The sequence below is a fragment of the Tenebrio molitor genome, unplaced genomic scaffold (assembly GCF_963966145.1).
Source record: "Tenebrio molitor unplaced genomic scaffold, icTenMoli1.1 SCAFFOLD_625, whole genome shotgun sequence".
NCBI lineage: Eukaryota > Metazoa > Arthropoda > Insecta > Coleoptera > Tenebrionidae > Tenebrio > Tenebrio molitor.
The window spans coordinates 4447-18811 of record NW_027184189.1 but is presented as its reverse complement, the minus strand read 5'-3'; the positions used below and the strand labels follow the sequence as shown (position 1 = coordinate 18811).

General features: G+C 39.3%; 2 non-coding genes across 2 annotated transcripts; both read right to left on the bottom strand.

Annotated features, from left to right (window-relative positions):
- Positions 1-3744: 3744 nt before the first annotated feature.
- Positions 3745-3864, bottom strand: LOC138140947 (5S ribosomal RNA). Its single transcript, XR_011162854.1, has one exon. It is a non-coding gene; the product is annotated as a 5S ribosomal RNA (ribosomal RNA).
- Positions 3865-14028: 10164 nt separating this feature from the next.
- On the bottom strand, positions 14029-14148 carry LOC138140946 (5S ribosomal RNA). The gene has a single exon (XR_011162853.1). It is a non-coding gene; the product is annotated as a 5S ribosomal RNA (ribosomal RNA).
- Positions 14149-14365: the final 217 nt, after the last annotated feature.

Here is a 14365-nt window from a genome sequence, read left to right as displayed (position 1 = left end):
GATGATTATTGACGGACACTTTTATCGCACCCGATCACACTTTAGTTACTACCTACGTTTAGTATCGACGACGCATCGTTTCGATTATTGAAATTCGAATTGAATTTTTTTTTTTTCTAGTTTTCGACGTAGATTCGCGTGACACAAATATTATGAGCCTTTTTGGATCGATTTCGTGTGCATCACGCCATTTCTACGGGCGAACGTGAATGTGTGATGTTGACGTGATGGAAGCAACGTTTAGGCAATCCGCATTACGTATTACTATCAATTATATTTTAAACGAATGAAAACTTCAATTCAGAAGTGTGATAATCCCGATCCATTCAAGTTTTGTTAATTTTAGATTAAAAATGCGTGAGTATTGTACTATTGCTAACGATGCCAAAACATCGCATATTCAATGTAAAAAGAACAAGAGCAACGGGCCATTAAGTTAATTTAAAAATAACTCGTACCGGATAAGTCGAATACGTATCCAGGGAAAATTTATTAATTTTAAAATTGACCGGCGGAAACAGGTTCTCGCCTCCCACCACTTTTGTGTAGCGGCCGCCAAATCAATTTTGTTTTTATATAATTGATTCAAAAAATTGAAATTCACGCATAGTTATCTGTGCCTGAAGTGGGTCATTTTCATTGCATTGTTAGTAAGATCGAAACCATAGAAACCATACAAAACGCATACGACTATTTCTGTTTTTCATTTCACGCACTGTTTTTTATTAGTTACCTAGCAACATGGTCACTGCATTGAAACTTCAGAGTTCCTTCAAAAATTTGAATTTTTAATTTCAATTTTTTGAATCAATGATTTAATATAAAAATAACTATTGTGGAAAACAGCAAAAAATAAAATAATACCACTAATTGGCGGCTGGTCAGGATAGACCTAACGTTCGAAATTTAGAAAAATATTTTTTTTATTTTAATACTGTTACTTTTCTAATGAAGTGCGAAATAAGTTGTGCCCCATAGCTATCTTTTTTATTTTTCACTACGACAATTACAAAGTGTTGATATTCACAACTTTTCGTGAGCACTTCGATAGAAATGAACAAGAACGCAGGAAAATTCCACACCGAATATTAATATTCTGTCTTGGCCCATGTTTACTTTTATCTACCGCAAAACAAAATGTTCGGATTTGTCAGGGGTATTCTGATTTAAAAAAAGAAGAACATTTGACGAATATTTTAAGTCTCAAACGTTTGGAAAATAATGCAACAACAATTCATAGACTACAAAAAAGCCTATGATTCAGTACCACATTCATGGTTAATTAAAATTCTTAAAATTTATAAAATTAATATTAAATTAAATCACCTTCTTTATATGGATGACATAAAACTTAACAATAACTGAAAATCAATCAATATGTCGTGGTCATTACGAAAATTTAGAATATATAACTAAAGAAGGAGAAATCATTAAAAATTTAAATAAAGGAGAATTTTATAAATATTTAGGTATTAATCAATCAAATCAAATTAAATCTATTCTTTTGGTGTTATAAAATGGTCCAAAACTAATTTAAAGAATATAAATATTCAAACTAGAGTTCTCTTTACAAAATTTTGTAAACATCACCCCAAATCTGCTGTTGAAAGATTTAATTTACCACGCGAAAATGGTGGTAGGGGTTTTTCAAATCTAGAAATTCTACAACACAATCAAATTGCTTCACTAAAAAATTATTTTCTCAATAGAGCTCGTGATATGACACTATAGCAAATATAAAACAAAAGTCTTTACATGGGAGATATTTTAAAGAGCTGAGGGTTTTATATTTGCAATACAAGATCTTGCACCGTTTTGGCTCACAGCGAATATAAAAAACGTCATGATATATTCGCAAAAATTATACACATGAATTTAGCAGTTAAATTCAATTTATTAAAGGATACACAACCACATTACATTTATAAACCAGAAAGTTGTTTAGAAAATGACAATTACAAATTATATTTTGATCGCACAGTTTTAACTGACATTCACATTCAGCATAACAGACCAGACATTATTATTTTAAATAAACAACAAAAGCAAGCATATCTTTTAGATATAGCTGTTCCAAATTCACACAATATAACACAGACATATAATACAAAAATTAATAAATATATTATTATAATTTCAGCAACAGGAATAGTACCGCAATCTCTTTTTAAAAATTTAAAAATTTTGGACTTAGAGAACACATAAAACACAAAAAAGTCAAAATGTGGAGGCGAGACGCCGGTAATTATGTTGATAAGCACTGCACTACTGCCGCCGGGTGGAGGTGGGATACGAAAAGAAGATGCTCTCACTGCTCTCACTCACAATAAGTTCGGAAAAACCGAATTTTATTATCGTATTTAATTGACGTCACAGTTACTTTGGCGAAACAGGAGCTCGCTTTTCGAAGGCATGATGAAAAAGACAGACGAATCAATTTGATATATAAAACCTAACAGGAACGGCTGGTCCATGAGGTCATTTGGGTAATGACCCCCTAAAAAATAAAGGTTTTACCCAACACCAGCCGCGACTGCAATGTACACAAGACTATGACTGCTACATATTATGTTATTTCAACCAAATCAGAAGTACAATAATTTTGAAAAGTAAGTGCAATGTATACTTCTAAATCTATCTAAATTTATTAATATGTAATTTTTTTCAAAACTATCGATCTTTCTTTGAAACATTTTCAATTCACAATTCACTGTTGGAAGCGCTGTACTTTTTAGTATAAATACGTATACGAAAAATTAAAATAATAGTTGAATTAACACATCGTTAAATGTTACGAGGAACATAGTTTTTTGGATTACACAGCAAAATCTTGGAATTTCAGTCCGATATTACTCCATTGAGTCTTTGGACTCACAAATAAATACCTCGAAAAGCCGACAAACATCTGTCTAGAACTTTTCTAGTAACCAGAGGGTATCGTAAACGACCCGTGTTTAGACCTCTTTCGTGAAAGTGACCGACCGCCGGCGCCGCTCGATTTCGTCATAAATCTCAGCCGTACCCCCCACGATAATTGACAAGTCTGTCATACAGCCCTACCATTTAAAACCTTTATTCTCTTCGTTTTAAAAATAGTTTCGCATGGTTTTTCTCTCTTCTCGTTTTACAATGGTCCAGTGACTAATAAATGAGTGTTGTGTTATGAGTTTGTTCGAGCTCAAAAAAACGTGGTTCGAAATTGTTTAACGTTTAACGAATGGTAAGTTATTCTAGTTTTTATGTTGGTCTTAACGTGTTAGGGGCCAAGAATACAACATTGTCTGTCCATTATAACATAGAACTGATATGTTGAATTCAGATCTCTAATTATTTAAAAACCAAAAAAATAAAGCAGCAGTCAAAGTGGCATGTACGCGTAACCTAATATATATTTTTTTTACATTAAAAGATCGCCGTCTTCCTCGTCGCACTTACGACATTTGCATATGTTATCTTTGTTAAACTCACGGAAGGAATATAATGAACCGGTCACCCGTCCAAGTGCTGACCGCTGCCCGCGTGGCTTACCTTCGGTGATCGAACGACAACCTTTACCGTTTGACGAGTTTTTATTCTGCAATTGTTTACAATTAATCGACAAAAAAAATTGTTTTCTTAATTATCTAGTACTTAAAGCTATGAATCTACATTATACGGGTCTGTGCATGTTTCCGAATACCTGCACGAAAAACAAATCGGTTCGGTGGTTGCTATGGATTTCAAAAAAAAACAAAAAGTGTTGGGGGGCAACGGCACGCGGTGTTCCCAAGCGGTCACCCATCCAAGTACTGACCGCGCCCGACGTTGCTTAACTTCGGTGATCGGACGAGAACCGGTGCTTTTCAACGTGGTATGGCCGTTGCCGTGGTGTTTAGGTGTGATCGTTGGTGTAAAATATATTGCTTTTAACATTCCGATGCACGAATATGAACATCAAAACGCGATGCGTTTCGTTTCCGTATGCACTTACCCTCTGACGACCGACGTCGGACCGAACTAACGGGAAATCCCACAACAACCACCACGTCACGCTCTAACGACAAGAGAGACTACTAGACGGACTGGCGATCTCCCGCGTCGCACATTTTTCGACCGCCGGCGGCGGTGGAAAATCCAGAATTTCACCCCACCTACCGCGCTGCTTGCTCCGACGACGACGAGATTCCCACATTTGGATCGACCGAAATATGTAAGTAATATCAGGAAGTTCCGATTTTCGAGAGGAGACCTGTGTTTCTATTTACCTATCTATAATAATTATCGTTATAATCATCATATCATTATTATTATTATTAACATTATTATTTATTACCATTATTATTATTATTATTATTATTTATCGTCCCTCGGATTCGGCGATCTTCGAAAATCCAAGTTGGACCGTTAGACATTCGAACGCGGTGTGCGTGGCTGACGAGTTGTTATTTTTGGCGTTTTTTCTTCGATCTTCACCCCGACTTCGGACGACGCAGGTCGGACACGAAATTACGAAGAGAGAAAGACGGAAGAAAGGAAGAAAACCTGAAGATCCGTCGAAGAAAATATCGGAAAACTCGTAGGTGCGGCATCGGTCGGACGATGAAGACCGTCTCCTTTCGGATGATCCTCTCGACGGACTTTCGGCCGTCCCGAAGGGTCCGGACGGCAACGGGACCCGTCGTCGACTCGTCCCGTTTCAACTTCCGCCGAAAACGATCGACCTGAACGTCGGAGAGGCGGTTCGCGGCATCCTGTTGTCGGAATTGCCTCGGTTCGAACACCAGGTCCTTTCTGTGCTTCGACCGTTTCGGAAGCGTTTGGCGACGCGAAGATGTCGTAAAATCGAGAAGGTGGCGCGGTATTCCGGGAAGAGATGGACCAATATTTCGGCGAACGAAATATGGATTCCCGGAATCGACGCGTCTACCCCGCACCGCCGACGTAAACCGTCGGTCCCGAATCGAAACCGTGACGACCCGGATTTAGGGCTGGTGGTTGGAGGGGCGTGTACCTGATTCGAAACCCACCGACGTTCCGAGACGAACTTCGCTATCTCCAGGGAAACTTCGGAAACCGAGTTCGGCCAGCTTGATCACACGGTGGCGATGGTGATCGAGGAAAGAGGACGATGCCATCACGCGGGCAACGATTCCGAGGCCTGCAATTTCTTCGACGGCGGACGCGGTGCGCGTTCAGTCTTCCGTCCGCAGTGGCGACTATTTTATAAAGACTTAGAAAATTTTTTTGTTCAATTCTCGTTCACGAGGTGCTCGAAGTGTACGTGTGTGAGCAAGTGTTTTTTCAATAATTATTATTAACTTTTAACGTTTTAACGTGAAAGATGGCCGACGTCGAAAATCAAACAGCATCATCGGTCACCACCGGTTCCGCTGCCACCCCTCAATCCCACGCGAAGAAAGAGAAAAAAGCGAAAAATCCCAGGGCGAAACCGTCCCATCCTCCGACATCCGAGATGGTAAACAACGCCATCAAGGGACTCAAGGAACGCGGAGGATCGTCTCTTCAGGCCATCAAGAAGTTCGTCGCCGCAAATTACAAAGTCGACGCCGAAAAGGTCGCCCCTTTCATCAAGAAATATCTGAAAGGCGCCGTGGCGTCGGGATCTCTGGTTCAGACGAAAGGTAAGGGCGCGTCGGGTTCGTTCAAGCTCGCCTCGTCCACCTCCGGTGGTGCCAAAGTCGCCTCCGCCTCCGACAAGAGGAAACCCGCTTCGTCCGCCGCATCCAAGACGAAAAAATCATCCGCCAAACGTACCGCCGTCGCGACGACTTCCGACAAGGCTTCCTCGAAGACAGCCAAAAAACAAGCCTCCCCCAAAGCGAAGAAGACTGCTGCCGAAAAGAAGAGCGCCGTCGCTGCCTCCGCCGCCGCAGCGAAAGCCAAGAAATCGGCCGCCTCCTCGGCAGAAAAGAAAACTAGAGCCGCCCCGAAACCCCGATCGCCTTCCAAAGCGAAGAAATCTAACAAGGCTGGTCCGACTAAAAAACCCAAAGCACCCAAACCCAAGACAGCCAAAGCCATTCCTGTCAAGGTGAAAAAGGCCGCTTCGCCGAAGAGGAAAAAGTGAGAAACGTGGATGGATACTCGACTCATGTTCGTTCGGCTGTGCCTCGTTCCGACGTCATCATCGTACTACCGGCAACGGGGCACGCACAAATGGCCCTTTTCAGGGCCACACGATAATCTACGACGAAAAAAAGAAATAAAACTATCCTTACGGCGAAACCAAATAAAATAGATAGCATCAGCTGGCAGGTAGGTGATGACAGGATGCAATAAAATTTTACGAACGACCGCAACCCAACCCGAATCGAGAGGACCGACCGATTATTGACATTTTTATTTTATTCATTTCCGGTTGAAGGGCGATATATTTTTTTTTTTGCCTGTAAAGTTTGAGGTTCTGAAAAGAACCGATTTTTTTGTTATAAAATTCGTGTTTCGTGTTGTTCTTCCGAAACACGATGTGGAAAAATTTAAGCGCGTTCACCCCGAATACGTCTGGCAAGTTGGATGTCCTTTGGCATGATGGTTACACGTTTGGCGTGGATGGCGCACAAATTCGTGTCCTCGAACAGACCGACCAAGTAAGCTTCGCTCGCTTCCTGGAGGGCCATCACGGCGGAGCTTTGGAAGCGCAAATCGGTTTTGAAATCCTGAGCGATCTCCCTCACCAAACGTTGAAAGGGAAGCTTGCGGATGAGCAACTCGGTACTTTTCTGGTAACGACGGATCTCACGCAGAGCCACGGTACCAGGTCTGTAACGGTGGGGCTTCTTGACGCCGCCAGTGGCGGGAGCGCTTTTCCTGGCCGCTTTGGTAGCCAGTTGTTTCCTGGGGGCTTTTCCTCCGGTGGACTTGCGTGCGGTCTGCTTGGTCCTGGCCATTTCGAATGAAACGAATGAAAAACAAAACTGACAATTATTAAAATCGACTCTGACGATCGTTAGACGTGCACGCGTCGAAAGGTAAACGGGTACTAAAAATTCCGCCATATTAAATTGTACTTTTATACGTGAACAAAGTCAACGGCTGACTTCGTCGATTGGTCGATGGTGAACCGTTGAATCTTATAAGGCTCCGTTAGTTGAAATTTTGCGGTAGTTGACTTCCTAGGGACGAGGTGTGCAGGTATTTTGTGTCAGTTGAAATAATCTGAAAAGATGACCGGTCGCGGTAAAGGAGGCAAAGGATTGGGAAAAGGAGGAGCGAAGCGTCATCGCAAAGTCCTGCGTGACAACATCCAGGGCATCACGAAACCCGCTATCAGAAGATTGGCTCGTCGTGGCGGCGTGAAACGTATTTCCGGTTTGATCTACGAAGAAACTCGCGGAGTCCTGAAAGTGTTCTTGGAAAATGTCATCCGAGATGCCGTCACCTACACGGAACACGCCAAACGTAAAACCGTGACAGCGATGGACGTCGTCTACGCTTTGAAACGTCAAGGACGCACCCTCTACGGTTTCGGAGGTTAATTTCCTGGCGCTCTTCACCGTTCGAGAAAACCAGAATAAAATACGAAATACAAAATCGGTTCTTTTCAGAACCACAAAATAAAAATAAGAGGAAAAAAAAGAAACATGATGTTCTTTCGAGAAACAACGGACAATTATTACTAACTGACTACCTGATAAATGTACCAAGATCGTAAACACCCCTTGCTTTCCTTTTGGCATTGCAGTCGTAAATGATAATAATACAAAAAGAAAAGATGCATCGGTCATTTTACGAAAAAAAAAAGCTATAGTGGCCCTGAGAAGGGCCGATATTTTGAGTTTTCGCCACGGAGATGGATCGATCGTTCGTTTAAGGTTTCTTCTCGGTTTTTTTGGGTAAAAGTACGGCCTGAATGTTGGGTAAGACACCGCCTTGGGCGATCGTAACTCCGGACAGGAGTTTGTTCAATTCCTCGTCGTTTCTGATGGCCAGCTGCAGATGACGCGGTATAATACGTGTCTTCTTGTTGTCACGGGCAGCGTTTCCTGCCAATTCTAGAACTTCGGCGGCTAAGTACTCCATGACGGCGGCCAAATAGACGGGAGCTCCTGCACCGACGCGTTCCGCGTAATTTCCTTTTCTGAGAAGACGATGTATCCTACCCACCGGAAACTGGAGACCGGCACGGCTCGAACGGGATTTCGCTTTTCCCTTCACTTTACCTCCTTTACCGCGACCTGACATTTTAAGTTCGTTCGTTAGACACCACGAGAAGTAATAAAACTGACGGACGGGACTCGTCGATTGTAAAAGCTGGTAGCTGTGCTTCGAATTTATAGCCTCCGTGATAGGAGAATAGGACGTGACGATTGGTGGGAGCCCGTTTTCAGGTGGGGTTCTGGTGAACACACTACCTATCAGAAAGGTGGTGGTGCAAAGTTAACGCACGCACACGAGTCAGAGCAGTTCGCGAGTTTGTTGAATCGAATTGAATTGAAAAATGCCGCCGAAGACAAGTGGTAAGGCAGCCAAGAAGGCCGGGAAAGCTCAGAAGAACATTTCCAAGAGCGACAAAAAAAAGAAGCGCAGGAGGAAGGAGAGCTATGCCATCTACATCTACAAGGTGTTGAAACAAGTCCATCCCGACACCGGTATCTCTAGTAAGGCTATGAGCATAATGAACAGTTTCGTGAACGACATCTTCGAACGTATCGCCGCTGAAGCTTCCCGTCTGGCACACTACAACAAACGTTCGACGATCACCAGCAGAGAAATTCAAACTGCCGTGCGTCTGTTGTTGCCCGGTGAGTTGGCCAAGCACGCCGTCTCCGAAGGTACCAAAGCCGTCACCAAGTACACCAGTTCGAAATAGATGTTTTTCGTTTTCGACACATTTATAAACGGTTCTTTTCAGAACCACAAAAACTCTCGAACAAAAAAGAAAAAGACGTGAAACAGCGATTTTTAATTAACTTTTATTATGTCATTATTATTATTATTAGGTTTCATGCATTATCGGTATTTTGCACCCATGCCTATCCAACTTGTAGTTATGTGGTTATTGTATTCGAAATAATTTAGTTGATTGAGGTTATGTTATGAATAAATTTCTATTTTGCCAGAATACAACTCTTCGGAAGAAGAAATCAAATAAACAATCGTACATCTGCTGAACAACCTAGTTGATGGTTGATGGATTTGCATTACCCAGCATATAGCCTAAATGTTCATCTTTAGTGAAATTAAAATTACTTAGCTTTTTTAAGAAAGAAAAAATTAGAACGAATTCTCATCGAAAAAACCGCGATTCCTACAAATGATACAGATGGTTTTGTAGTCGCGTATGTTATTGAATACAATGAGCCGACATTTTTCCGACTCTTTGTTTCATCGAAAACGTTGTTGACATTAGCAAGGAACGTTAAGGATTCCCTGAAACAGACAATTTCACTGTTTTGGAATAGCAGTATGTGCAAATGAGAGGACAGAAGACTTTGAAAAAAGGAGTGAACAAAACTGTACTTTAGTACAGAATGTTATGTTTATTTTAATTTCAATTGTTCCTGTTTTAATGAGATTTTTTATGTTCCTAAATCATTTTCTATTTTTTTTTTCATTAGAGAAGAGTTATTGTCGAGTTATTATCTCTACCTAGCATAAAAATTAAAATACTTTGCAACATTACGTTATTATACATTGCATATCTGACATAAAATACTTGCAAAAATTACTTAGCTAATTAATATTACGCATGACAACTCACATTATTTACTTTGCAAAACATTATAGAATACATAACAGATAATTGTGACCCTGTGTATTGTTCATTGGAATTAAAATAAAAAAAACGTGATTTCGTCAATCGCCGTTATTTGCGACTTCAGGCAACTGTCGCTAAGAGCTATTTTTGTTTCTCCGTTCAATTTCCCGATAAAATCGTCGACTTAGTTATTAACTAAGTTCTTCAGTTAGGTGGTATCAACAATACCACAATAGCCATGTTGCCGGAGTTTTTTGATAAAAGACTTGCTAGTTGGAATACAGAAAATATTTACCAAACACCTATTCACGATAATAAACCGGGGCACTATTGTGGGTTTTCGGTTGGTTTTATATTATATTAGGTACTCACCCTTCGTAACGTGTCTCCACGAAAAAACGTCACTTTCACACTAACCACCTTTCGTTTTAACTCTCGCGACGATAACTGAAATGTTGACGCGCGCCGGACAGATTCACGGACATACAACCACCCACCCACCCCGCGCCCCGGTTTCCGTCTGGACTGGTTCTGTCGTCCGAGTGAGTGCCAAAAATTAGCGTTCGTCTATTAAATGATTGTCGGATGATGATTATTGACGGACACTTTTATCGCACCCGATCACACTTTAGTTACTACCTACGTTTAGTATCGACGACGCATCGTTTCGATTATTGAAATTCGAATTGAATTTTTTTTTTTTCTAGTTTTCGACGTAGATTCGCGTGACACAAATATTATGAGCCTTTTTGGATCGATTTCGTGTGCATCACGCCATTTCTACGGGCGAACGTGAATGTGTGATGTTGACGTGATGGAAGCAACGTTTAGGCAATCCGCATTACGTATTACTATCAATTATATTTTAAACGAATGAAAACTTCAATTCAGAAGTGTGATAATCCCGATCCATTCAAGTTTTGTTAATTTTAGATTAAAAATGCGTGAGTATTGTACTATTGCTAACGATGCCAAAACATCGCATATTCAATGTAAAAAGAACAAGAGCAACGGGCCATTAAGTTAATTTAAAAATAACTCGTACCGGATAAGTCGAATACGTATCCAGGGAAAATTTATTAATTTTAAAATTGACCGGCGGAAACAGGTTCTCGCCTCCCACCACTTTTGTGTAGCGGCCGCCAAATCAATTTTGTTTTTATATAATTGATTCAAAAAATTGAAATTCACGCATAGTTATCTGTGCCTGAAGTGGGTCATTTTCATTGCATTGTTAGTAAGATCGAAACCATAGAAACCATACAAAACGCATACGACTATTTCTGTTTTTCATTTCACGCACTGTTTTTTATTAGTTACCTAGCAACATGGTCACTGCATTGAAACTTCAGAGTTCCTTCAAAAATTTGAATTTTTAATTTCAATTTTTTGAATCAATGATTTAATATAAAAATAACTATTGTGGAAAACAGCAAAAAATAAAATAATACCACTAATTGGCGGCTGGTCAGGATAGACCTAACGTTCGAAATTTAGAAAAATATTTTTTTTATTTTAATACTGTTACTTTTCTAATGAAGTGCGAAATAAGTTGTGCCCCATAGCTATCTTTTTTATTTTTCACTACGACAATTACAAAGTGTTGATATTCACAACTTTTCGTGAGCACTTCGATAGAAATGAACAAGAACGCAGGAAAATTCCACACCGAATATTAATATTCTGTCTTGGCCCATGTTTACTTTTATCTACCGCAAAACAAAATGTTCGGATTTGTCAGGGGTATTCTGATTTAAAAAAAGAAGAACATTTGACGAATATTTTAAGTCTCAAACGTTTGGAAAATAATGCAACAACAATTCATAGACTACAAAAAAGCCTATGATTCAGTACCACATTCATGGTTAATTAAAATTCTTAAAATTTATAAAATTAATATTAAATTAAATCACCTTCTTTATATGGATGACATAAAACTTAACAATAACTGAAAATCAATCAATATGTCGTGGTCATTACGAAAATTTAGAATATATAACTAAAGAAGGAGAAATCATTAAAAATTTAAATAAAGGAGAATTTTATAAATATTTAGGTATTAATCAATCAAATCAAATTAAATCTATTCTTTTGGTGTTATAAAATGGTCCAAAACTAATTTAAAGAATATAAATATTCAAACTAGAGTTCTCTTTACAAAATTTTGTAAACCTCACCCCAAATCTGCTGTTGAAAGATTTAATTTACCACGCGAAAATGGTGGTAGGGGTTTTTCAAATCTAGAAATTCTACAACACAATCAAATTGCTTCACTAAAAAATTATTTTCTCAATAGAGCTCGTGATATGACACTATAGCAAATATAAAACAAAAGTCTTTACATGGGAGATATTTTAAAGAGCTGAGGGTTTTATATTTGCAATACAAGATCTTGCACCGTTTTGGCTCACAGCGAATATAAAAAACGTCATGATATATTCGCAAAAATTATACACATGAATTTAGCAGTTAAATTCAATTTATTAAAGGATACACAACCACATTACATTTATAAACCAGAAAGTTGTTTAGAAAATGACAATTACAAATTATATTTTGATCGCACAGTTTTAACTGACATTCACATTCAGCATAACAGACCAGACATTATTATTTTAAATAAACAACAAAAGCAAGCATATCTTTTAGATATAGCTGTTCCAAATTCACACAATATAACACAGACATATAATACAAAAATTAATAAATATATTATTATAATTTCAGCAACAGGAATAGTACCGCAATCTCTTTTTAAAAATTTAAAAATTTTGGACTTAGAGAACACATAAAACACAAAAAAGTCAAAATGTGGAGGCGAGACGCCGGTAATTATGTTGATAAGCACTGCACTACTGCCGCCGGGTGGAGGTGGGATACGAAAAGAAGATGCTCTCACTGCTCTCACTCACAATAAGTTCGGAAAAACCGAATTTTATTATCGTATTTAATTGACGTCACAGTTACTTTGGCGAAACAGGAGCTCGCTTTTCGAAGGCATGATGAAAAAGACAGACGAATCAATTTGATATATAAAACCTAACAGGAACGGCTGGTCCATGAGGTCATTTGGGTAATGACCCCCTAAAAAATAAAGGTTTTACCCAACACCAGCCGCGACTGCAATGTACACAAGACTATGACTGCTACATATTATGTTATTTCAACCAAATCAGAAGTACAATAATTTTGAAAAGTAAGTGCAATGTATACTTCTAAATCTATCTAAATTTATTAATATGTAATTTTTTTCAAAACTATCGATCTTTCTTTGAAACATTTTCAATTCACAATTCACTGTTGGAAGCGCTGTACTTTTTAGTATAAATACGTATACGAAAAATTAAAATAATAGTTGAATTAACACATCGTTAAATGTTACGAGGAACATAGTTTTTTGGATTACACAGCAAAATCTTGGAATTTCAGTCCGATATTACTCCATTGAGTCTTTGGACTCACAAATAAATACCTCGAAAAGCCGACAAACATCTGTCTAGAACTTTTCTAGTAACCAGAGGGTATCGTAAACGACCCGTGTTTAGACCTCTTTCGTGAAAGTGACCGACCGCCGGCGCCGCTCGATTTCGTCATAAATCTCAGCCGTACCCCCCACGATAATTGACAAGTCTGTCATACAGCCCTACCATTTAAAACCTTTATTCTCTTCGTTTTAAAAATAGTTTCGCATGGTTTTTCTCTCTTCTCGTTTTACAATGGTCCAGTGACTAATAAATGAGTGTTGTGTTATGAGTTTGTTCGAGCTCAAAAAAACGTGGTTCGAAATTGTTTAACGTTTAACGAATGGTAAGTTATTCTAGTTTTTATGTTGGTCTTAACGTGTTAGGGGCCAAGAATACAACATTGTCTGTCCATTATAACATAGAACTGATATGTTGAATTCAGATCTCTAATTATTTAAAAACCAAAAAAATAAAGCAGCAGTCAAAGTGGCATGTACGCGTAACCTAATATATATTTTTTTTACATTAAAAGATCGCCGTCTTCCTCGTCGCACTTACGACATTTGCATATGTTATCTTTGTTAAACTCACGGAAGGAATATAATGAACCGGTCACCCGTCCAAGTGCTGACCGCTGCCCGCGTGGCTTACCTTCGGTGATCGAACGACAACCTTTACCGTTTGACGAGTTTTTATTCTGCAATTGTTTACAATTAATCGACAAAAAAAATTGTTTTCTTAATTATCTAGTACTTAAAGCTATGAATCTACATTATACGGGTCTGTGCATGTTTCCGAATACCTGCACGAAAAACAAATCGGTTCGGTGGTTGCTATGGATTTCAAAAAAAAACAAAAAGTGTTGGGGGGCAACGGCACGCGGTGTTCCCAAGCGGTCACCCATCCAAGTACTGACCGCGCCCGACGTTGCTTAACTTCGGTGATCGGACGAGAACCGGTGCTTTTCAACGTGGTATGGCCGTTGCCGTGGTGTTTAGGTGTGATCGTTGGTGTAAAATATATTGCTTTTAACATTCCGATGCACGAATATGAACATCAAAACGCGATGCGTTTCGTTTCCGTATGCACTTACCCTCTGACGACCGACGTCGGACCGAACTAACGGGAAATCCCACAACAACCACCACGTCACGCTCTAACGACAAGAGAGACTACTAGACGGACTGGCGATCTCCCGCGTCGC